Consider the following 25,565-nt stretch of genomic DNA (forward strand, 5'->3'; position numbering starts at 1 on the left):
CAGCTTCTAATGGATAATCACTGGTTCATGTTTCCTCTCTAGAGGTCGGGTGGGGCTCAGACAACATGTGTGTGGGTGTTTGTGTTGTTGTTTGTGTCTCTTGAGAAGATTCACCGCAGTCGTGTGTGCAGCTAAATGCTAGCATGCTAACAATGCAGCCAGGAACAACCACCTTGCATGATAACATCTAATAAAACCATTTATCAGACGAACACTTAATTAATCTCACATTTGGAGTAATTTGCAATAACCAGTGGAGGAAAACAGAAAAGTTCAGAGTTCAGATACGAGTTCAGCTTCACGCTTCCTGGAAAACAAGTCAGAGTCACAAACAGATCAGGCAGTCAAACGCTCTGAATCCAGATCTGCTTCCTGTGGTGCGTCCGCATGGCGCCGCCCACAAACCTCAACGCCACAATGAGAAGGAGAAGAGGAACAACAGGCGGCTGGAGTCTCATCAACATCGCCCGAGAAAACAATAAAGCTCCGGGGCAAAGGTCACGGAGGACGGATCACAACGAAGAGGAAAACATCAGAAGGAAAAACAAACAAACACACACACTCACACACAGACACACACATCTGTCTGAATGTGCTTGTTGATAAGCGAGGATGAAGGTTAAGTGTAGTGTTGGCTTTCGATTGGTCCTTTTCTTCATAAGCAAACTAATAGAGATGAGAATAAAGCTTCAGGGCCCAGTGTGTGTGTGGTTGTGTGTGTGTCTCTTTGTGTGTGTGTTTGTGTGTGTGTGTGTTCAGGTGTTGCTGAGAACCTGTTCACATGGACACATCCTGGGGACTTGTCCTTATGGGGACAATAAGCGAATCCAATAATGCAAATCAAAAACTTTTATGTTGTTTTAAGGAATTCTATTTAAGTCAATGTACCGTCTTCTGAAAGAGACTAAATTGTGTGTGTGTGGGTGTGTGTGTGTGGGTGTTTGTGTGTGATGGTGAGGAGGAGAATTGCTGGAGACTCTTCATCGTCACCTTGGCGGCGGAGGGTGGGGGTGGGGGGGGGCAGAGGAGTGGGATCCTGTCTGTTACTAGAGGAACTGAGGCAAGTTCAGGAAGTAATTATATTCAGAAAACTGCTTTACAAGTTTTTCTACTGCAGGTATTCCAGAGTTTAGATACAGAATGAATCAGGTCGGTTCTGGTCTCAGGGTTCATATTGAGAATCCGATCTGGATGTGGTTTCTGGATTTGAATGTATATTTGTTGGAGTGTGATAATATTCTGTGCCACTGGGTTTGCAGATGGTTCGATCGTCCTCGTCTTTTCGGTCCCTTTCAGATCGGATGTGTCCAGATGTGCTCGTGACCGGAGCGTTGATCTGTTAAAGTTTTAATGTCTCTGCGACAAAAGCCTCTCAGCAGATCTGACGGCTGCAGACTGAGAAGCTTTATTAGCGATAAGGGGGAAGTTGTGGTCTTATTAAAACAGTGTGAGACTGTGAGAGCTGCTGCAGTGATGAAACCGCTGCAGGAAGGAGGAAGCAGCGAGGTCAACACCCCCCTTCAAAATATTTAATTGGTATTTTCTCACTCTTTATTTCTGTGTCTCTGGCGCTCGCTATTTAAGACGGGGGAAAGTGTGCGTTTGTCCTGCTGCTGCACAACATGTGTGTGACCCGGCCGTTTGCCTGAGACCGAGACGCTTCTTACTCGTTCTCAGAGTTTCACGACTTCTTGTTCTGAAGCTGCAGAAAAAAGACGAAACTCAAAACACCACAAATCTGTCAGATAAACCAAAACAACACAGACTGAACTGTGGTACTTCACACTGTGAGTTACAGACAATGGTTCGCTTTAGGTGATGCTGTATGAACGACCTAATAATAAGTGATTATTGATAAATTCACCTCATGACTGCCCCCTAGGTGAACTGCAGCCCAGCTCTGACGTCTACCATGTTTGGTTCAAATCTAACTCTGCTAATCACCACTCACCTTAGAACACAATCAAGGATCATGGTGGTAATATCTTATATTAAACTATTTCACACTATTTCACCCAGCTCCTTGAAGTCAGTCCCGCGTCTTTGTTGCACGTTAATTTCAGTTATATGTTAGATAGAACATTTTCCTCTGAACTGTCACCTTGGTTTTTCTGCTGCGTTAAAGTCGTTAAGAATCTTCTTCAATCTGGAAAATCCACCGTCCATTAAGTCTCACGTTGAGATATTTAGTTTTAAGTTTAATAGAAGTTTTTGTGTCACTTTTTTCTTCACCAAACAACTTTCTTTTCAATTTTCTTTTGTTCGTTCACTTCTCTGATTTGATCTTGATGAAACAAGTTCAAAAGTCTGGACTGGTTTAGGTGTCTCCTCCAGACCTCCGGCCACTCAGAGGCCGAAACCTTCTCACAGCATTTGAGCCAAAGTGAAAAGAGAAGTATTGTTTATTCCTTTTGTCAAAATGTGAATCTTATGACAACAAAGAACTTTTTCCTCTTGAATCTGTTGTTTATCCTGAAAGCAGGAAGTTCAGCATCAGGAGGAAACACTAATTCATCTGGTAAAAGTTACAGTCGCCTGGCCCCGCCCTCTCCCTCGGCCTCCACCAACCACAGCGGAGGGGCGGCACAAACATGTGGGGAGGAAGGAGAAACGTTACATGCCTCGTACATGCGTGTACTTTGAGGATTATTAAGAGAAAAGAGGTGAACAGATAAGACAGATACTAAAAATGACATAAATGTTAATGTGTACAGAAACACAGTGTAGGATGAAGTTGCTAATTATTTCAAATAAAAATCTAAATCTCTCTCAAGTGAGGCCACACCTCTTCAGTCCTGAGCACTGATGAACTCTGGGTAATTTTATATTAATGTTTCAGTGTTTGTTCCTCAATGTTGTCACAGTTTTCCTGAGAATTAAGTGAGTAAATAAATGTTTATGCAGTAGTTTATTTTCAGTGGGTTTATGAATCACCCTCGATAAAGTGTTTTGTGACACTTTGTCTTTATTTGACCAGTTTAAATGTTTATTATAAAGACTGAGAAACAGTAACGTTGAAAACAGTGTCAGAGAAAAACTCTCGGCTGCTTCTCGTCGTTGTTGTTTCACATTTATTATATTTGAGACAAAGAACAAACAGGTAAAAACTAATATGACTAATCACAACCGAGTGTCACAATGTGTGTATCCTCACACTGCCGCCAGGAGCTTCATTCTCTTCTCTATTAAACCCTCTCGTTCATTTTCTCCTGTTTCAGACCGAACATCAGGGTTTGTGAGGATGAAAGAACTTTAAAACCGAGTTGTGTGTCTGCAGGCAGCGCTGCCTTGTTGTGCGTTGCTGCCTGGTTGTGCGTCGCTCCCTGAGCTCCTCCTGACAGGAGCCATCAGGCTGCGTTGTGTTATTCAAAACCTCGGGGAGCGTCGGTGTCTTCAGCTTCTCATGTGAACCTGCTTCTCCTCATCCTCAGCGACACGCTATCCCCCCCGAACCCCCGACTCCGGCACACGTGACCACATCCATGTCACCAAGTTCAGAACATTAATGTAAATACTTTAAATGTTTATTAATTAAATTATTAGCAGGAATCTAAAAAAAATCCCTGAGATTTTGAGAAGGTCTGGAATCAGGATCAGGTTCAAGTTTTCACTTTCTTCACATTATGACTTTTTTCAACAGTTTCATATTTAGGGAGCTGATATTTATGAGTTTGTGAGTTTTGGTGCAGCTTGATTGAATTTAAGTTCTTTGGCCTTGGCGAGCCTTCTTCCAGCGTAATTCTGTTTCTTTAAGAGGTTTGAGGTGTAAAAACAATTAAACACAGAATTATGAATTATGATCAGACCTCGACAGTGTCACTGCTGCAGAAGATCTGACTGTGAGACCGTTAGCTTCTGTTAGCTTCTGTTAGCATTCCTCTCCCGTCAGGCATGTCATTATGGGAACATGCGACAGCAGAGTCAATGTTCCTCTGTATGTGTGTGTCTGTGTGTGTCTGTGTGTGTGTGTGTGTGTGTGATAGATTAACAGTCACGTTTCCCGGTGGAACGTTTGACCGTTCGACAGTCGTATGTAAACAGTAGCATACATTGTTTCATACTGTGATTATTGCTTTGCCGTTATTTATGAAATATTGTGTGAACATATAAAGTATTAAACTGTGTGTGTGTGTGTGTTCGCTTGAGAGGCCTCAGGAAGAATTCCTGGTTTCTATTGATGATGCATTATTGATACTGTCCATCAATAATTCATCTGCTGCTAAGTCTGCAGGCTGAATCATTTTTACATTTTTTAGATTTCCAGCCACAGTTGTCCAACACCTCCACACACACACACACACACACACCCCCCCCCCCACACACACACACACCTCAGTAACCCACACTGCTGGTCTTATAGGAAACGAGCCATGATCCTCAGCACAGATTTAATTTACATCTTTTAAACAGAGAATGAATTACATGAAGTTGTGTGTCTTATTAATCATCATTAATATTAATGTTTCATAGAATAATTGATGCTGTTCATTTATCAAAAATAAAGTTCTGTAAATTCGCAACGATACAAACAGGCTTTTACTTTGAAGACAAATTGTCAGACAGGAAGTGAGTGTATGCATGGAGGATCTGGAGGTGATTTTGGACGCTGGACCGTCAGTTACCTGCTGCTGTCTTTTATCTGAGGACATAGAAGGAGACACAACTTCCTGTTAGGACAGGAATCTGTGTCAGGTGACTGACAGCAGGTCAGTTTGCACTTTAATGGTTCTAATGATTTCTGTTCTCTGGAGGAAATGACTGATTAAAAGCATAATTAGCTTTATTATCATTATTATTGTCCACGATCGATCAGCTGATCTGAAAAACGACGAGCAGCTCGACACAGGACGACTCGTACAGTAATAACTGTGTTGTTATTATGAAGTATTTAAATAAACATAGGATCAAAACATCAGTTTTATTTACTTTTCACAGCCGAATGGACCCAAATTAAATCTCTGCTCAGATTTGTTTCATCAGATCATTTATATAAACATCTCTGATACTCGTGAGATCGATTCCTGAGCAGCTCGTGAGCTCCAGTTTGATTCCCTGCTGTGATTGGTCCCTGAGCTTTCAGACCACCAACAAAGTTCGTTACTTCTCAGCACCAAAGCTCTACAGACGAGCCACTGACCAAGTTCTACTGACCAGGTATTTGTTACTTGATGGTCTAGAAGAAGGTTATTGGAGGTTGTGGTTCAGATAAAAGCAGATTTTCTCAAACACAGGAAACAACCAAGAACTTTAACTTTGACTGTAAATCAATAAAACAACCAAAACAATTTGAACTGAACTGGAAATGTTGAAAAATTGCTCCTGTTGGTTTCTATTCAGTTTGAAAGGTAAAGACAATGATTTATAAAAGAAGCCAAAAGGTTTGAGCTGTGAAATGATTCATGTCGGATTCAGAGGCTGAGAGAAGATTCTAGAAAACGTCCAGTTCTTCAGAAAACAGAGGAACTTGGTGTCAACAGTGCTCAGGTTCAATTCACCACAGTTTTAATCAGACCCTGGTGGACCCAGACACTTCCTGGAGGGGGGACCACATATCCCATCAGATCCCCCAAGCAGAGCTGGAGACAGATGTTTGGGACACCGCGCTCTGCTGGGTCCCTCTGGTCCTCGATCCTGAAGAAGCTGAGGTCACTGGATGGACGAGCGGTCACGGACACTGGTCACGTGTGTGCTGGTGTCACCAGGAAGCAGATGAAGTAAACCTGGTCACAGGATGAGAAATGATCCGTGGTATCAATTTAAAAGATCCAACGTGAAGTGAATCCACAGACGCCGTCGTGGTCTCCTCTCGTCCTGGTCCCCTCGCTCTGTGAAGCTGAGAGAAGAGCATGAATAATGAAAACGTCTGGAGGAAGAGACGGAGAAACACTGGATGTGTTTTCCTCACCATTATTTGTCACTGCCTGGCTGCTGCTGGGATTCTGCAACAACACGCAACCATTACCAGCCGCCTCACTCGTGTTTGTGAGAGGGAACTCATTTTTCATTATTCATCTGTTGAAGTTCATTTGATGTTTCAGCTTCAGGAGTCGTCCACCAGAGGGTCGGGCTCGTTTCTACCGCCGACTCAAGGAACTTCCTCAAAGCATGTCGCTCTCCTGTCGGTGAGGAGATACAGAGATTGAGTTTATTATTACTTTTTTATGTTTTTGTGTCATCGAGCAGTTGAAATATTCTGGTTTGAGGTCAGAGGAGAGGCGTTGGTCCAGTGGCAGAAACTTGGACTATGGGCAGAGAAGGTCTCTGGTTCGACTCCACGGAGAGACAACAAAAGATGACCTGGATTGATCTGTCCAAACATCCAAGAGTCTCCCTACCCTGACTAGTGCCCCTGAGCAAGGCACCTTACTCCCCCAACATCTGCTCCCCGAGCGCCGTACATGGTCGCTCACTGCTCTGTGTGTCCTGCACCAGATGGGTCAAAAGCAGAGGTTACATTTCAATACCTGCATGAGTGTGCCTTTGCTGTCTGTGCATGTGTTTGGGACGAATAAATTAATCTTAATCTTAATCAGCTGTGACGGAGGAGCAGAGAGTTTTGAGAAGTTCGGTCTTTTAGTCGTGACCTCGTTTGACCTTGTTTGACCTTGTGACCCCTGAACAGTAACAGTCACGCTAACTGTTTGTGTTTCTCTCGTCTCTCAGAGCGACGCCGGCTGTCGATCGAAGCTCCGTGTGAAATTAAGCGGCGGCTGGATGATGGAGGGAAGAGCGATGAGTGGGAGGACGGAGGCAGAGAGAGAGAGAGAGAGAGAGAGAGAGAGAGATGCTGTAGGAGTGAAAACACTCAGTGGAGGTCAGAGGTCAACACATCACACCGCTCACATTATCCCGACAGAAGCACTCGCTGGATGCTCGGAGGTGATGTTGTGTTTGAACGTGAACTCGGAGCTCGGGAGGAATATTAAAGGAAACTGCAGCCGACGCTCAGATTGAACAGTTGTGTTGTTGAGCAGCTGCAGCCGCACGTGAGGACTCAAGAGGAGTGAAACCACAGAGGGAGACGGTGGAGGACGTCTGGTCTGGACGTCGTGTGTTCAGAGACGAGAGTCTTCACTGCAGAGCTCGAAGACAAGGTCGGGGATCTGAAGAGGAAACGAGCTGCAACGAGAGGAGGAGAACAGTTCTAACCATCCACACGTTTTCAATTAAATTATAAATATATTAATTTATCCTGAAGATGCATTTCAAGGTGAAAAAACAAACTTTGCAACAACAGATCTTTCAGCATCTTCCTTCATGACACAAAGTTCCTTCTACCTCAGACGTCTGCAGAACTTTAACATTCACAAAAACCTTCACAACACATCACAGGAAACGAGACGTCTCCCTTAAAGAGTGCAAACTTTAAACTGTTCTCGTTTACCCATGAACGTGAATCACTGTGAAACTGGAGACAATTTAAAACATGAGGATTTTCTGCACAAGTCTCTAACATCTTTATTCTATTTGTGGACATGGAATCATGAAGGACATGGAGATAATGATATGCTATTCAGACATGATTCTCTCCACATGTGTGCATCACGTCTGCATTTCACACATTACGGGTTTTAAAGTGTCTCTGTCGTCTCACTTCTGTTCCAACACAAGTCTCTGTAACCTCAGCTCATATCTCTTTCCTTTCATCGCTCGTTCAACCTCCATCGTGAAGCGTCTCCAGCTGCATACACGTTTCAAACTGCTCTCACACACAGATGGAAGAAGCAGGAGCAGCCGGAGCCTCGTGTCCCGATTCTTCTGAAACAGATTCAGACTTAAAGGCTGAGAGCAAACTAAGAGTCTGAAAACTGACCAGCGTCTCACCTTCAATCTGTCATGGGGTTATTTATTAAATGTTAAATATAAATGTGGTTTCCTCCCCTGCAGCTTGGATTAATTGATTCGAGTTAATTAATAAGTCATTAACGAGTGGGTGAGCTGTGATTGACGGCTGACAGCTGGGGTCTCCTTGTTTCCCTGAGTCACTGCAGCCGGCTGTCACTCGACGGAGGCTGACACCGGCCCCACGTCTCGTTAACTCTGTGACTCGATGTCCTCCACGTTTTAAACTCTCACCGTAAAACACCGGCACCCGTTTGCTTCTTCCTGAGCCTGACTTGAATCTTGAGACGAAAAAAAAATGCTTTTCCTCGCCTCAGAATCATGAGAAACGATTTCCCCGTCAGGCAGAAACAGAGGTTTTATCAGCAGCTCCGTGACGGTGACGCTTCCTGCTCCGGTCCGACTGAGGAGGTTATAAATAATCTGCAGATCATTAACACAGCAGCAGCAGCAGGAGAGGACGCGTCCCACTGAAGAGCCTCCAGTGTTCACCTGTCGCTTTCAACTCAATCTGTAAACGCCTTGAAAAGGAAAACGTCTCAGCTGTGGGTTAGAAAAATAAGATACATTAGCTAATTAACTATTATTATAAAGTTCTTATCTTCTTTGTAAGAATGGGTGATTGCTCTCTGGGTCTTGTTTGTGATCGGGGGGGAAGTTGGAGCAGGAGACGGACAGGTGGGTCGGGGGGGCAGCGTCAGTTTACCAGTCGATCTATTTCAGGATCCCAGCCTCCTCGTAGGCAGAGCTCAGAGAGAACAAGCTAAACGTTACTGATGAGTTTGGATTCGGTGTTGGAGCCCGGACGCCCAGAAGGAGCCCGGAGCCGAGCTGCTGATCCTCTTCATCATCAGGGGACAGATGATGAAGACTATTCTCAGATCAAATCAAGGAAATCTATTAAAACCTGCAACAAACAACACTGACACCAGCAGGTGACGCAGATCAATCCCTGCAAATGGCTTCACACTTTTCCACTGCTCCAGAAACACCAACAACACCAGTGCACAGAAACCAGCCCAGGCAGGTCGAGCACGAGGAATCTGCTCCTGAGGACACATCCCTCACGTCTGCTGGACCTGGAGGAGACGCTGCGTGTTCTCCTGGATGTAAACACTACATCTGTTTGTGTGCATCTAAAACTCCACAGGGCACCTATCGTTTCTCTCCTCCTCTCTCCTCCTCTCCCCTCCTGTCTCCTCCTCTCTCCATCTCAGTCGTCTCAGCCGTGACAGTGAGGAAATGATAAAAAAGGGAAGTTTACATTGTGCGTTACACCCTTGAAATCCTCCACAGTGGGAGCTGGGTTCTGGCTGCCGGTGACTGATCCGGGCCCTCGGGGGACGTGGCTGGCTCTCCGGCTCTCCGGCTGCCAGACGCGGTGCCAGGTCGCAGCCACGCCACCTCGACAGCAGCAGCAGGTGGCGGTTAGCGTTTGCCAACAAACTGCTGGCAGCGGCGGCGTGCTTACTTAGCCTCTGCCTCCAGAAAGGGCTTGGCAGCGTGGAGCCGCTGTGTTCGGAAGCTGATACGCCCACGAATAATGAGACACAACAAAGCTCCTCTCTCCGCCTTCATCGCCTAATATTTCTCTTTTTTTGGACACGTTCTGTCTCAGGACGCCCGGAGACTTCTAAAAAAACAAATACCAAGAATTTAAAATCACTATATTATCTCACATTTGCATTAATTTCCGCCGCAGCGTCTGTTTCCGTTAACGTTTAAAAACGAAAGAGCTTTTAATTCTACAGAACTGTAGAATCTCACAGGGTTAAAATGTTAATTAATGTTTCCTGGAAAGCCTGAAAGATTTTCAAACATTGAAAAGTCCCGAAGAAAAAAACAACAACACAGATTTAACCAAAGTGAGCGGGAAAGAAAAATGTTGAATGTCGGTTATAAATTAATAATTTCACACTAATATGAATCATTGTGTTCCAGTGTTTGCACCTATCGGCTATTTACTCACATTGAAATGTGGGAAAAGAGTCAGAAAAAAAACTGTAAATCACTTATTATATGTATAATTCATGATGTTTATATATTTAGTTTAGCTCCTTAAATGGACCTCGAGCTTCACGACGTGGAACCTGAACACAAACTGTCTCTGTTTCCTTCTCTTGATTTCTGTATTCAGTTTAGATTCATTGTATGTGTTGTATGTACGTTCATAATATACACAACAAAAACCATAACCATGTATAGAACTTAATATGATGTGAGAAATGTTGCATCAGCACAAACTGCTGCCTCCTGTGGTTTTCAACTCTTCCATCGAGTATATGGAGTATTAATGTTTAATTATAAAGATATTTTAAATCATCCAGTGGTGAGTGGAACCTGCTGGTCTCTCAGTCCGGCTGCGTTCAGACCCGGCGTCAAACTGTGTCGCCTGCGAGGCAACACGCAGGGCAAAACGTGAACTGTGTAAATTACACATGCAGACGTAATAACCATTAGTTCCTCTCTGGTGTTGAAGCGTGAGACGATAAGAAGTTTATTAATAAACGTGAAATGATAAAGAACAAAGTCTTCAGCATGAAATCCTGTCCTTTTTACAGACCTGCATGTTTTCAGGCTGATTTCAGTATTATATTATATAAATGGAGGATTTCATGATTTTTTAATACTTTATATAATTTGTTTACATTTTCTCAGAATCTCCTGTGAAGAACTCGTCCTTCAGTTCTAGTTAAGCTGAATACACACGAGACACAAAGTGTTTGGCTGGAGGATCATTTGTATTTTACTCACGGTTCTTTCGACAGGAGTAAAGAGAATCATATCTTCTTCTATAGATGTTTTCATATTCTTGCATCATCATTCTTGGGTCAGGTGAGGACAGAAACTTGCGTCCGAGCCGAACTCCAGTTTCAAAGTTGCTGGAGACTTTGTTTAAGCTGAAAACTTGATTTCCAGAGGAATTTTCTTCACTTCAGTTTCAACTTTTATTCAAACAGTGAGCAGCAAACATTGATTCATAAAACATGAAGAATCCAGATACTAATAACAGAGGAGTTGATCCCACACCTTGTTTTCTGTGCCGGAGCTGGAGGGAGTTGAACTGTGTTTCTAAACTCCAGCAGCCGAGAGGTTCGTTCACCGACCTGCTGCCGTTTTCACTCTTTCATGAAAACGCTCACTTGTCTTCTTCTTTGTGAGCAAACTGCAGCTGCAGTCGTTCTCTGGGTGAGTTACACTGTTATTGTGAAGTTATTAAAACCAACTGATCCCTCATTTGGTTTCATGTGAGCCTCCTGTCGTCTGGAATCTTCACGTCTCCGTAAACCGGCTCTGAGGGGGGGGGCTTGGGTGTCTGCAGGGACACAAGCAGAGCCAGTGAAGCGCACCGACGGCAGTCCACATGTATAAAGTCACGTTCCTGGGGGGGGGGGGGGGGGGGGTTCCAAAGTGTCATGAACACGTTCGTGTGGTGGAATCGAACAACGAGGCCGGTTTGATCGGGATGTTTGTTTCCTCCAGCAAACGGCCGTCGCTCGGTTATTGCTTACGGAGCCTCGGGTGCCATCAAAGATTCAGGTCAGCAGCCCCCCCCCCGATGCAGAGACAGTCGTTCACCTTGGGGAAGAAGACGGGGGGGGGGGGGGCAGAGGTGGACGGGAAAACAAAACCCTCGTCCCCTTTGTCTCCGAGAGCGTCAGGATTCACAGACTCAAAACTTTATGTTTAATTATTCATGGGTTGTGTGATGAGGGAAAGAGACACACACACACACACTCAAGCATACACACACAAACCCCATCCCACATTAGATCATAAACTGTGGAAAGATGGACGATGCTTCTCCGCCTCCTCCCACCGTCCAGAAATGAAGCAAAATATCTCTGATGTTTTGGAGTTTGGTCCGTGTCCCATTGTCAACATGGAGGAGGTGCTGAAGCCAGCCACCAGAGGGCGATCAAGAGAAGTTGGCTTCACTGGGTTAATTTAATTCTTCCTCTTACATCATCCCTCCATGCAGCATCCATCACATTTAAAAAATTCAGGACACGTCTTTTACAGCTTTATACATTTGGTGGCAACTTTTGGAAACTTATGTGAAAGTTGTATTTCAAAAGCTGGTGAGGTCACAGAGTTCCCAGTGTTTGAAAGTGTAACGAGGGACAGCGGTAACTTAATAAGAATATAGAATAATCAGGTGATTTAAAGTCACACTGTAAATCAGACAGTGGAGAGAGGAGGGATTTCTTTAATGAGAAAGAGTCATAACTTTAAACCTGCATCACATTAAACTATAAAATCACTTGAGGACTGAGAAGAATTTTTTCAGGAAAAACTAAGACTTAAAAATCTTAGTTCAAATTAGTTTTGTTAATTGAAGTTCTTCATGTATGTTTGTCACATGTTTGGTTGTATTTTATTTATAGTTATTTATCAAAGTAACGGATTGTTCCTTTAAATGAACGGATGGTGGGTGTGTCCTGTTTCTCCCTCTGAGCTCATTGGACGCGGTTTCGTTTGAAAAGTGAAGTTTGACAGAAAAAGGCCAAAGGACTTTGTGATCTCTGATTTTCTAGATTCAGTTTTTTGGCGACGACTTGTTTAACAAACCTTTTTCTGCAGCCGACGTGTTTTTCGTTTCGATCACCAGAGCGTCTTCCCTCTGTCTCCTCCCGCCGCTCTCAGCTGTCAGACTCCCCTCTGTCCTCGCCATCATCATCCTGCGCCGCTGATGACTGCGGCGTCATTCAGCCGAGTGTTTTCTGGGAGATTCCCTGCCGTTCATTCCATCAGTCACGCCGTCAGATTTCCCCGCAGCTCTTCTCGCTTTGGAGCAGAAGAAATATTAGGAAAGCAGCAGCGAATCAGATTCCATCTCTGGGGACCGCTGTGACCGCCAAACCTTAAAATCAGAAACTGAACATTAAAATATTCCTGCCCAGATGGATCCGCCTCTCTCGGTCTCCTCGCGTCGGAGGACTTTAGCTAACAGCCTCACGCCGACTCACCCGCCAGGATAATTAAGAGCTAACAGCTCGTCCAATCAGAGCAGAGGAGGAAGCAGGCTGTCATTTACAGACCCGAGTCAATCCGTCAAATCTCCATCCGCGCCCTGAGACCCAGCTCTCTGCCAACTCTTTAAGCTTCCAGGTAAATCTTACCTGACAAGATTTATGAAAGTACATCTGTCAGCCGAGCTGTTGGTTCATCACCAGAGAAATGTAAACAAACCTCACAGAGTTTAAAGAGACACGTTGTGAGATGAGGTTCTGATCAGAATCTGAAATACTGCAGTGAAACTGGGTTCCGTTACAGTTGCTCCAGCACAGAATAGAAATATATAGAGACTCAAGACAAAACAGTTAATAAGAATACACAAGTATAAAATAAAAAGACAGAGCCAACATAGCACAATATGGAGGAGACAGGTTATACTGCAGTCAGCCACCAGGGGGAGATCAAGATGCTTTGGCTTCCCTATTCGAATGTCATGTAGTCCATCTTCATGTACTGCCCAAAGTCCCATGTGCTAACCTGGAGGAGGCGGGGTTGACTAACAATACTGCAGCTGACCACAAGGGGGCGATCCAGATGTTTTTGCTTCAATTTTGGGAACATTATTTAACAGTTAAATACAAATAAGTATTTCCGGGAATGTATATTTCTAAATATCGATTCAGTCCATTTAAAAAAAAAAAATAATACTTTGCAATAATTTATTATTTTTCTCGACTAAATTAAAGTTTTTTGGGCTGAAAATGTACAAACACCTTAGTTTGAAAGATTGAGATTTTAAATGTATTAGTGATTTGCACTTTTCACTGAGATTTACAGACGCACTGAACTTCTGCTGATTTCAAAGTGAGGAGCAGCATGTCTCGATGGAACTGTTTGTGTGTGAGGATTACGGAGTTTAACAGGATTTGGAGTTTGATACTCGGGGGTTTTCTCCATCATGTCAACGCTCTCAGATCAGTTCCATCATCTCCATCAGCTCCATCAGCTCCATCAGCTCCATCAGCTCCATCAGCTCCGGCAGCGCAGCTCTGTGATGCAGCCGTTATCGCTATCTGCTGCCGGCTTCCTGCCTTCACTCTTATCTCCTGACTCTCCACGTCTTTCTCCTGACTCCTCCACTCCCTCATCTTCTCCCGATTACTCTCCGTCTGTTTCTGCCTCCTGTCAGAGGACGAGGCAGTAAATGAGATTAGTGATGGTGGCTGAGGGAAGCCCCGGCCCCGGGCTCCCGCGGGCTCCACACTCCTCGTTTTGTTTCTCCGGAGAAGCGATGGAAGTGAGGGTGACATTCAGTCAGTCAGGGAGGAAGACAAAAGGCAGAACAAGCCTCCGTCTGTCCGCTCAGCCGCCGCCACACAACACGCATCGGTCACGCTCCCTTTGTGAAACGATGACTCGTTCACAATCCAATTTCATGACACCATTAGAACAACAGAGGGAGAACAGCCATGTGGAATGAAACTGCTCCTCGGCCACCGTGAACTCAGCGGATGTCTTCATTTTCCTCCCCAGCAGCAACCTGGCACATACACATTTGTGCCTTCATGAATAAGCGAATACATAAATAACGCAGATAGCATGAATTATTCAAATCCTCCAGCAACCATGTAGGTGGGGGGGGAAGCTAACCAGCTCCGACAAGAGACTCACACGGGAGAAGTAATAAAGGTTCAAATAACCTCGGTGGGTCTGCGATCACTTCGGTTTAATCCGAAGACGCTGAGTGTGTTTCCTGGAGCCGACACATGTTTTTATGAGACTGTGCCGCCGTCACAGAGCCCACATCCCTCCTGCCTCCTTCCTGCCTCCTTCCTGCTTCCTTCAAGCTTCTTTCCTGCCTCCTTCCTACCTCCTTCCTGGCTCCTTCCTGCCTCCTTCAAGCTTCCTTCCGGCCTCCTTCCTACCTCCTTCCTGCTTCCTTCAAGCTTTCTTCCTGCCTCCTTCCTGCCTCCTTCAAGCTTCCTTCCTACCTTCTTCCTGCCTCCTTCCTACCTACTTCCTACCTACTTCCTGTCAGGCTCTAGAGGGAAACTCCAGGGTCGTTTTATGCAGCTGAGCTTTAAACTTTACACCAACTTTAATTTGGTTTATAATTTTTCCTTATTATTGTGAAGTGTTGCTGTTGAAATAAGATATAACCACTATATAACTTCAGTACATTATATGTCAGAACCAGCTGCTAATGTAAATGAGTAACACCACATATCTAACAGCATCACTTCACACCTCATTAATATCATTCTCATCAAATTAAACACTCACTAATCACAGTAGAGTGAGTTCTCCATCTTATAGTGCTGTAGGAATGATAAGTGATCTTTTTATACCCTATATAGCTTTGCTCATTGTTTCCCACAATGCATCGGGAGACGTAGTGTACAACTGATGGTCACTAGCCGAGCTCGATAGACCATCATGCATTGCACTTGTGGTGTTGAAGGGAGAGACATGTGCCTCAGTCTTCTCTCTCAGAAACGTCTGAATTATCAGAAAGACAAAGTCTTTAAAGTGTGTTTTATCAGATGTTACTAATGTTTCAGATGGAGTTCGTTTGTTTATGATGAGACAACGTGTGAGTTGTGGCAGTAAAACATGTGATAAGAGCAGAAAAGTGATTTTCTACGATTAAATTATCATTCAATGTGTTTTTACCTCAAAGATATTAGCACTTAACTTAAACATTTTGAAGTTATTATGGGATTTTCAAAGCCAGCGTTATTGTTTTACGCCATAATACTTTCACACACGAGCCTAAAACTTTCATCATGAATTTCTCAGACGACGAGAAGATGAAGATTCCACAGAAGAAGAGCGGGGGTGAAGACCATGACCCAGAAAGGTCGGCTGTGATTCAAAGGTCAAAGGTCAGCCTGATGTGTGAAGGCCCCCTTTTGTATTCAGCAAACTTCAATCCATGCTTTTTCTTTTTCTTTTACTATGACTTTAAATATCTATATTTCATCTCCTATGAGCTCACATGTGCATCATCAGATCATAAACATTATTTTATGATGTTTATCAAGTAAAGAAACTTTCACCTTCAGGGAAACCACCAGACAAAGTTTGTTTTTCACTTAATAAGACGCTCGGTTGTTCTGTGTGAACCTGTGAATGACTTCCTACTCAGAGCAGGAAACAGATCTCAGTTCAGTTCAACAGTTAACTACCAAGGTCCCTGGTGGCCACACGGAGCCTCCTCTTTCTCTCTCTTCAATAATACCACTTTTGTTTGGTACAAAAATACTCTCTCCAAACCAGAGAAGCTCTTATTGTGCAAACTGCCACTTGAACTCCGAGAGGAGAGGTCTTCTTCTTTTTTCATCCCATCTCTGAAAGCGCCTGTGAGCAGAGCGCTCGGCCGTCTGATGAAAGACAGCGTCTGCAGCAATCACTGGAACATCTGCCGCTGCTTTGAGGCGAGTCATTGTCTGGTCCAAGTGTCTGTCCTCTCCAGACGAGCCCGCGGGCCACGACCGGCCTCAGCTGCCGGAGACGGGCTGGTGCTGTACAAGGAGGGATCTGTTCTGCAGGGAGGAATCTGCTGGGTGGAGATCGATGCAGAGGCAGGGGTCTGGTGATGGTGGGTGGGATAGAGGAGGGAGGGCTGCGGAGCGCCCTGGGCTCGCCAGATGATGCTGCTGCAGCTGGAGGCGAGAGGAGACAACAATCACTGAGGAAGAGGGATTGAGTCTGATGGTTTTCAGGCTTCGGACACACCACTGACACGTCTGGTACTTTCTCATGAAGCTTGTCAGAGAATCAAACAACGAAGGAGACATGTGAGGATGTTTGATTTCATCTGATTCTTTTTTATTATTCCACAAATAAAGTTGAACTCCACACGAAGCCAAGCTGAGGATTCTCTTTGCCACAGGCAGCGAATTGAGAATCAAAAACTGAGTTCAGATATTTCAACTCGAGCGAGTGAAGTGAATCACTCCCACCGGGGGACACGCACGTTTTTATCTTTGCTTTCACTTTACACGTACACTCATCATGCTAAAGCAATTCACCTCAGGTTTTGTGGGAAGGTACAGTTACAATATCAGGAGATTTCAGGAATGTGTTCTCAGATAAAACATCAAATAGCTTCTTGTGCAATAGTTTTATTTAAAAATCACCTCCACACGGTGTTAATACGGTATGAATACAGATTTACAGTCAGCGTTACGTTGCAGCTTTGAAGGTGAACATGTCAAATTTCACTTCTGTCATGTGCACAGATGTTTGAAATCTTTAAGGAGAGATAAACCAAACATAAATTTAAGGGGAAACGCCCACAATCCGAGACTCGGGGTTATGGAACGTGATGGTTTGTGCCGCTCGGAGCAAAACATGGAACGAGAGGTCAGAACTTTTTCATCTCTAATTACAGGGAAGTGTTTTTCATCTGAAACGCAGACAACGAGCCGGCTCCAGGATCTTTGAGATTCCATTTGGATAATGACTTCACAAGTTGGTTCTTGGGGGTTGGTTGTTGCATTAATTAGCTGAGCTGATGTCCACCCACAGTCGCTGGTGGAACAGGAAGCTGCTTGAAATCAACAGGCAGCATCCAGCAGCGCCTACGATCACCGACGCCTGGTTAGCGCTCGTTGTCACGTTGAATCACTCGTGTTTATGGAAAACAGCTTAAAGCTGTCAGGAGTTAAACAGAGAGGATTTGATTTGGAGACCGAGGAACGTTCATTATGTTCTTCATCAACAACAAATTAAAGAAGCTGCTTTTTCCTCCTTTTCACATTCGGGCCAACGTCTTCAAATCATTGTTAAAAGATGATGATTTTAATTTAACCACGTGACGCCGGCTTCCTGCGACCGGAGACTCTCGCCTCTGCTTGTCGAACTGATGCAAATGTTCAAATGATGCCTTCACTGACTCTTGCGCCGCGGGTGAAATCTAATGAAAGCATCTCCGAGTGAATCTTTTCCATGAATTTGCTTCATGTGATGTTCGGCTTCCCGCCTGCCGCCGCTGGCGGCTGCTGATGGAGATGATGGTGATGATGATGGTGGTGGTGGTGGTGATGATGATGTAGCAGAAGGCCTGCAGGAGTTTATGATCCGTGCAAATGGAGGAATCTGCATATTGTTGCATACGAGTTTGCCTAATGGACGCCTACACACTGAGGTGATGGTAATAATAGAACATGGAGCGCGAGCTAAATGTTGTACGACGCACACACACACACAAACACACACACATTTATCATAAGAGAAACATGGAGGATGGAAGGAAGTGAGGAGGCAGGAAGCAAAAGAAAGAAGAGTGGAGTAGAAAAGTGAGATGGTAAGGAAGGAAGGAAGGAGAGAGAAGCTGATGAAGAGGAGGAAGAAGACTCGACCCAACACACACACAGTTTGACCTTCGACCTCTCCTCTGTGCGCTGCCTGTTCCAGCAGAACTTTCAGATATTAAACTACACACGAAACAGAATTCAGAGTTTCTCTACTTGTTGTATTTCGGTGATAGAAGGTCTGGTTTGATTTGAGCTGCAGGAGACGTGTTGTGTTTCCTCCTCCGCAGCTACAGGAGGGATGTTGATGATGTTCAGCAGCTGTTCAACATATTCAGAGACATTTCCATTAATTCTCATTCCATTGTTGTCCCTTTGTATCTTTTAGTAGTTATGTAGCTTCCATGTGTGGTTGTTTAGCATCTGCTTGTATTTATGTAGGATCTTTAGTTGATTTTTAGTTGCATGATTTGGATTTTATTAACCTCAGCAGCTGCAGCATCAGACGTGAAACTGGAAGAACACAAACATCTCAGGATGAAGAAGAGGAGGCGTCCACGTAGAAGACGAAGACGTCAACTTGGAAACTTAAGTAGATTCCAGATCTTTTGGTGACACCGGTGTGGAACTCCACAGCAAATTTATACTATTGACAACAACCTCCTTAAACCTGAGACACGTTCTAACAACGTTTATGTCTCAGTTTCTGAAAAACTTCAGAAAACGTCTGGACCCAGTTTTCTTGAGTTGTTTCCAGTGTGAACCTGTATTTTCTATTTGCAGCCGCTCCAGTCTGTTTCTCTGTGTGTCTCTGTTTCCTGTGTGTCTCTGTTTCCTGTGTGTGTTCTGAGATGGACGTTCACATTGTGGTGACTTTCAGCTTCTGATCCTGTTCCTCTGACGTTATATCATTTCATTACAAACCCCCAAAATAACCCCCACAGTCAATGGTCACAAAATATGGATTCAAAGTGAAATTTAATTTTTCCTGCTGTTTTTCATCTGTGCCACTTTTCACTGTGGAGCCCTCACCTGATTAGATCACCTGTCCACCAGCTGGTCCTCGTCCTCCAATCCTCCCAGTATAAACAGCAGTTAGCTGACACTCATTGGCTCCTGGATTAAATTAGATCGTCTTCATTGCATTGCGGTTATAGATTTCCATCCTTCTACCTGTTTTGCTAACCTGTGGATGAGTCTGCTCCGTGTTGGTTGATGGGCCACAGGTTTCTGCTTCCTCACAACAAACAAGCTTTGATTTAAAGTAAAAGTAAAACAGAGCTCCAGCTGAAGCTTTAAACTGCTGATGAAAGACAAAAGAACTCAAATATTCATCTCGTTAAACAATTCACGCCCGCGGCGACGTGGAATAAAAGCAATGAAATCACACTGAAGCTGAAGCCTTTGAATTAATGATGAGGAGTCAGATTTCAGAAACATCACCTGTAACATTCATGAAAGCAGGTTGATGCATTTGAGACAAAACTATTAGAACTTTATTTCCAGATCTGGTTTGAATCGTGTGATTGGTCTGAGAACTTCTTGAAGTTTACGATATTCAAAGTCAAATGTTTCCATGTTTGCATCATAAAAGTGTCAGGAACAGGGGGTCAGGAGTTTGCAGCTTTGTTTTTGTGTTATATAATTCCATATGTAAATTTTGTATCATTGTTGTTTATTGGACGTTTAATCTTATCACAGAATATGAAACAGAACCGGGACAAGTTCATATCGAGAAAAGAAATTCACAGATGAATTTTAACTTTTTAATTCTGCGTGTGGATGTTTAAGAGATTTAATCAGAAAACCTGATTCCACTGAACTAAAAAAACAGAGGTACCGTTCAACTTCATACACACAGTGTGTGACCTTCAACAAGTAACACACAGACCCCCCTACACACACACACACAGACACACACAGACCAACACTGCTCGTGTGATGGTCCGGCTGATGGAGGAGAAGTGCTGAGCAGGACGAGGCCGAGCAGCAGAAGATCGCACCACAGGGACCGAAGAGAGAGAGAAAACATAAAGAAAAGAAATGAGAAGCTGTAATTACCCGGAAGGAAAGGTCAAGGCGTTCAGATGGGTTTTTGTAATTAGCTTTATTTCTGCGAGCAGAACAAACAGAGCAGTCTTTTGTGAAATTGTGTTAGAAAGGTTACACAGACCTTTAAAGTTGGAGGATTAGCTGCTCACTTACAGTCCCGGCTGCCGTCTGCTCACAGAGACGTCCTCGTCTTCTCCGGACAGAGACAAGCAGTCGCTCCAAGGACAGAAATCCTGCTTCTCAGATCAGCCGAGCCAGATTAGGGCGAGTGGGAATATTCATAAGGTAAGATTTTAATTAAAAGTCACATAACTTGATGAATTCTCAGTGAACGTAATTAAACTGATCCAGTGACTGTAGTGGAAAGTGGGTGAAGTACATTTTCTGCAGTAGTAGTATTCCCACTTCTCCTTCAGCCCCCCCCCCCCCACACTTTTTCATTAAATAAGGAGTATAGTTTTAAATGAAAAACTCAAAGTCCTGCATTAAACACATGTTTAATGTGTTAGCTAACATGTGAAATCGGAATATTTGTAGAAACAATTCACACACAAAAGTTGCAAACAAAAATAATTCAGAAATAAGAGGCTGCAGGAACTGAGGCTGGAGGCAATATGTGTTTTATTAAATATATTTACTGTAATAGACATAAATGTTCTAAAGGAAGATTTAAAGCTTCTTTTTATATATCAAACAGCATAAAAGCTGTGAATTAATGAGTAGGATAAACTTAAAGAAATTAAAGGCCTCTATTTTAAAAATGAGTTAATTCACAATTAATGAATCCTCCGTCGACGTGAATATCTCCTGCAACTCGTTCTCAGCAGGTTTTGCATTAATTAAGAGTGTTAGGTTTATTTTGAGTAATGTGTGCTCGTTAACGATGTGATGTAACATGTGATGTACCAGGTGATGTACCATGTGATGAACCATGTGATGAACCATGTGATGAACCATGTGATGTACAATGTGATGCAAAACCTTGAGGTGACTATAGTCTGATGCAGAACAGCAAAATGTGATAAAATAGTTAAACGTGACAAAAGTTCTGAGTTTGCTGCTCTGCCTGCAGTCAGATGGTAAAGGGCATGTCAGGATTTAGTTGACAACATATCACACACACTCACACACACACACACACACACATATATACTCCGTTTTTCCTTCTTATTAATGAGCGCAGCCGCTGGCGCCTGTCAGGCCTCCATACGCACCGTAAAACAACTAAGCCAAAACAACGAAACAGAACTGTGACCCACATACATTCTAATTTCAAGATGATACAGTAAGAAGGAAAAGGTTATTTATTAATGATTTGTATAAAAGCCTAATATCTGGCTCAAACTGCTCATGCTTCCACCCCCCCTTTAGTTGCAAATAGTTTCAGTCAGACCCCCACTATATAGAATTATTCAACCCTAACAATCCCTCTTCTCACACCATTTAATGGTGTGAACCACTTACTGGGGATTTCCGTGTACCCCCAACCTTCATCCCATCCAGTGCAAACCCGTGAAATATCAAATGATTAACAAGCTGAACTTCAATAAGCAGCAAATTTAACAGCATTTGAGAATTTGTGCTCAAACCATTTTCCAAAAGTCATCGACTGCTTCATTACATCATAATTCAGAAGCTTTGACGTCAAACTGCCGTGTGGTAAAACAGGCATCCCATACAAAGGACAAATGTGTGAGACAGCTGAAACAAAACAAAACAAAATTCATAAAAGTCATTCTGCCACACTTTCATTTATGATAAAATAAAACAAAAAGTAGAGCTTAACAACATCTTTCAAATTAAGAGCATTGGATGTTAAGATAATTTGTGAAACAAAACAAACAAAAAGAAACTCCTTTCTTCTGGTTCTTTAAAAGTTAAACTTTTACAAAGAAATTAAAATATAATTATTGATATGGTATTCAATCAAGTGTGTAAACAAGGGGGCTTGTACTGTCCCTTTAATTGGATTAAGATGTATTCTTCTTTCAATGGTGAAACATATTTATTTTTAGGTCGCAAGAGTCTAACAATAGTTACATGGAGGGTGAATCAAACTCCTATTTTAAAGGCTAACTGTAAGCATGTGAATGATTTTCAGCTCTAAGAAATACAAGTAAATAGAGCAGCATTTCAACAAACAAAGAGAAGAGATAGATTTCCCCTTTTCATCAAACCTGAGCAGAGCAAAGCAAGATCAGCTCTGTCTAGCAAGATCAGCTCTGTCTAGCTTCACGGGCTCATTGCATCAGAGAAACAAGTTCTCCATACTAAAAAACAAAAACAATTATCATCTTCATTATGACAAAACCACAGTTGGGACCTGTTTTCAACATTTACTAAAAGAAAAATGATGCGATAAATATTTTTTTCAACCTAAGACAAATGCCTTCATCATTTTATGTGATGAACATATAAAGGAACATATATTCATATATTACACTTTACACCACCCCAACACATTTATATTACATATGTGGTGTTCGGGTCCACTGGACCCAGGAATACATACAGTTTTTTTAAGTGTATATTTGAATCACCTCTGCTCCCACATTCCTGCACATTTACGTAAAAGTTCTCTGCCAGTTACTGCATCCCACAAGGATTCTGTTGATTCCCCTTTGGATCCGAAAACTCCAGCACGGATAATAACCCCAAAGTATGCAAATAAATGGGTTTGGTCCATCTCATTCTAGCTTTCTACGAAAAACATTCGGTCCCTCCAAATTAGTGCAATCCAGAATTATTTTTGTAATGAAAAGTTCGTAAGAAGGCTTGATTTCCTGCACATGAGTCACTGCTATCCGAATCGGCCCTGATTGCACATTATTACATTGGTAGCCATGCGGGGTGGCTAACGTGCGAAAGACCATTCAATTGTCATCATTTTTTGTCAATTGTCATGCTTATGGCCTGGCCTGGATTTGGGACTGGCTGCAGATTCACTTTTTACGTAGCTGGCTGATGGTCAATCTCATCCTCTTCTTCAAACTCACTGTCAAATTCTGAATTGACAGAAACATGATCTTCATATTCTCTAAACTCTACTGTTTCTGTTCATTGGTGCTCATGTGTAGAATGACATGAGTGTGTTCAATTTCTAATTGAGTTCAATAAATAAATGCCAATACTGATGAAAACCTTGTTTCATATTCGTTTTTTCCAATTATATCTTGATTGTAATTGATGTTTCTTCATTTAATTGCATTTATCACAAAAAACGAATAATGTGGTGGGTTCACCAGACCCACGGACATTGGCTGGGTGACCAAAACATGAACACCACACAAGGGTTAACTGTATCTAGAGATAGACTTTTAAAGGACACATTAATGTGATTGGTTGAACCAAATTTACCTATATCCTGTGAATACACGGACTTGAACCTTTTTCTCCTTTCCTCTGATGGATTAGATATATTGCAAAAATCCAAAAATAACGAATTGGTACCAAAAAGTGTAATTTTAACAATTTCTTTTGGAGTTTTTTACTTCTGAATGAAGCAATAGTAAAAACAAACAAATGAACAAACAAATAAACGAACCAACAAGCCTCCTTATGATCTCAACGCCAGTTGCAAGCTGTAAAGCTTCTGGCCTTCCCCAGGTGGCTTTCCGACTCCCAAACACTCCCTACTTTCATCCTGTGCACTTATAAAAACTTTCTATTTGCACATCTCTTCCCCTACTTTCTTTACCACTCAAGTTTTACATTCTATTAACCATCTCAGAGCAAGATAATACTGAATTGAAACATCTCACTCCTATAGATCTTTGTCATTCCTAAACATAGCTTTATCTTTCTAGTCCTTAGTTCATCTCTCAAACCTTCAGTCAACATTCTTTGACTTTCTTTGGCAAGTCCTTTACACGTTAACTCTCACATCCATACATACAACATACATCAAATGGCAGGCGTATATCGCCTCTAGTCTAGTTTTTGTATTATTTCCTTCTCTCCTCTGTCAGTCAGTCATTTCCCTCTGTCTCAGTCAGCAAGCTGACCTTGACACATTTTCCTCTGCTCCTCTCTCGTTTTCACAGAAACACTTTTTCATTCACACTAGTTCCTTCAGAAAGAACTCCCTTTATTATATAATCAATATTAATTTATAATTATTATATTAGTAATTTCTGTTTTTCTGGCTTTGTCACGATTGTTCTATGGTTTTTAAAATGGCCGCCTCTATTTTATTACGGCAGGTCGACATTTTATTTTCTTTGAAAATGGCCAAATGAATCACCTCCTGGAATGTTGCATTAGTAGTCATCATTGTGTTTGCTTCTTTAACTACTATTTTCACAAGTTTTATCAAATACTGTTGGCAGAACTTAGATGTGGAGGACGCATTGCCAATGTATACTTGGTCAAAACAGGAAGCTTCTACTACAGAAATAGTATCAGTAGCGCCTGTTCTCTGGGTGTTTAACACAACCAAAATACACACTTTTCCACAATCTCTTAATATTCTGCCAATATCTATTCCAACCCCCAATGCAGAACCGTAATCGTCTTACACTCTTTGTGTTGTTAATATACCGACGACTTACAGGACCCACCCAAACATTTATTTTCCCAAACTTATTTATCTGACTCCGTTTAACCGTAAAACACACACACACAGACAAATAACCGTGAACGGGACGCACACGGACTTTAACCGTGAACGGGACACACACAGACTTTAACCGTGAACGGGACACACACAGACTTTAACCCTGAACGGGAAAAGGGACACACATCAAGGAACTTTTGAACACTTAAGAATGCTTTTAGTTGATTTTATAAATTTGGTTTTGACTACATGTGTCTGTTTTGTCAATTGTTCACAGTTTTTTAGAGTTTTCAATACGGAGGATTTTATGAAAGATAGACATCATTCCAAGAAAAGAAACAGTTGTAGCATAAGCATTATTGATTACATTATACATATTTATTCACAGGATATAGTTAAAATATAGTCACAAGATACAGAGAGACATAGATATCTCAACAATATCAAACAGCATAAAAGCTGCGAATTATTGAGTAGGATAAACTTAAAGAAATTAAAGGCCTCTATTTAAAAAATGAGCTGCAAACTAATTCACAATTAATGAATCCTCAGTCGACGTAAATATCTCCTGCAACTCGTTCTCAGCAGGTTTTTTATTAATAAAGAGCGTTAAGTTTATTTTGAGTAACGTGTGCTCGTAGACGATGTGATGAACCATGTGATGAACCATGTGATGTAACATGTGATGTACCATGAGATGTAACATGTGATGTACCATGTGATGTAAAACCTTGAGGTGCCTGTAGTCTGAGGCAGAATAGCAAAATTTGATGAAATAGTTAAACGTGACAAAAGTTCTGAGTTTGCTGCTCTGCCTGCAGTCAGATGGTAAAGGGCATGTCAGGATTTAGTTGACAACATATCACACCCACTCACACATACACACACCCATGCACGCA

The sequence above is a fragment of the Platichthys flesus genome, chromosome 8, assembly GCF_949316205.1.
Source record: "Platichthys flesus chromosome 8, fPlaFle2.1, whole genome shotgun sequence".
Taxonomy (NCBI): domain Eukaryota; kingdom Metazoa; phylum Chordata; class Actinopteri; order Pleuronectiformes; family Pleuronectidae; genus Platichthys; species Platichthys flesus.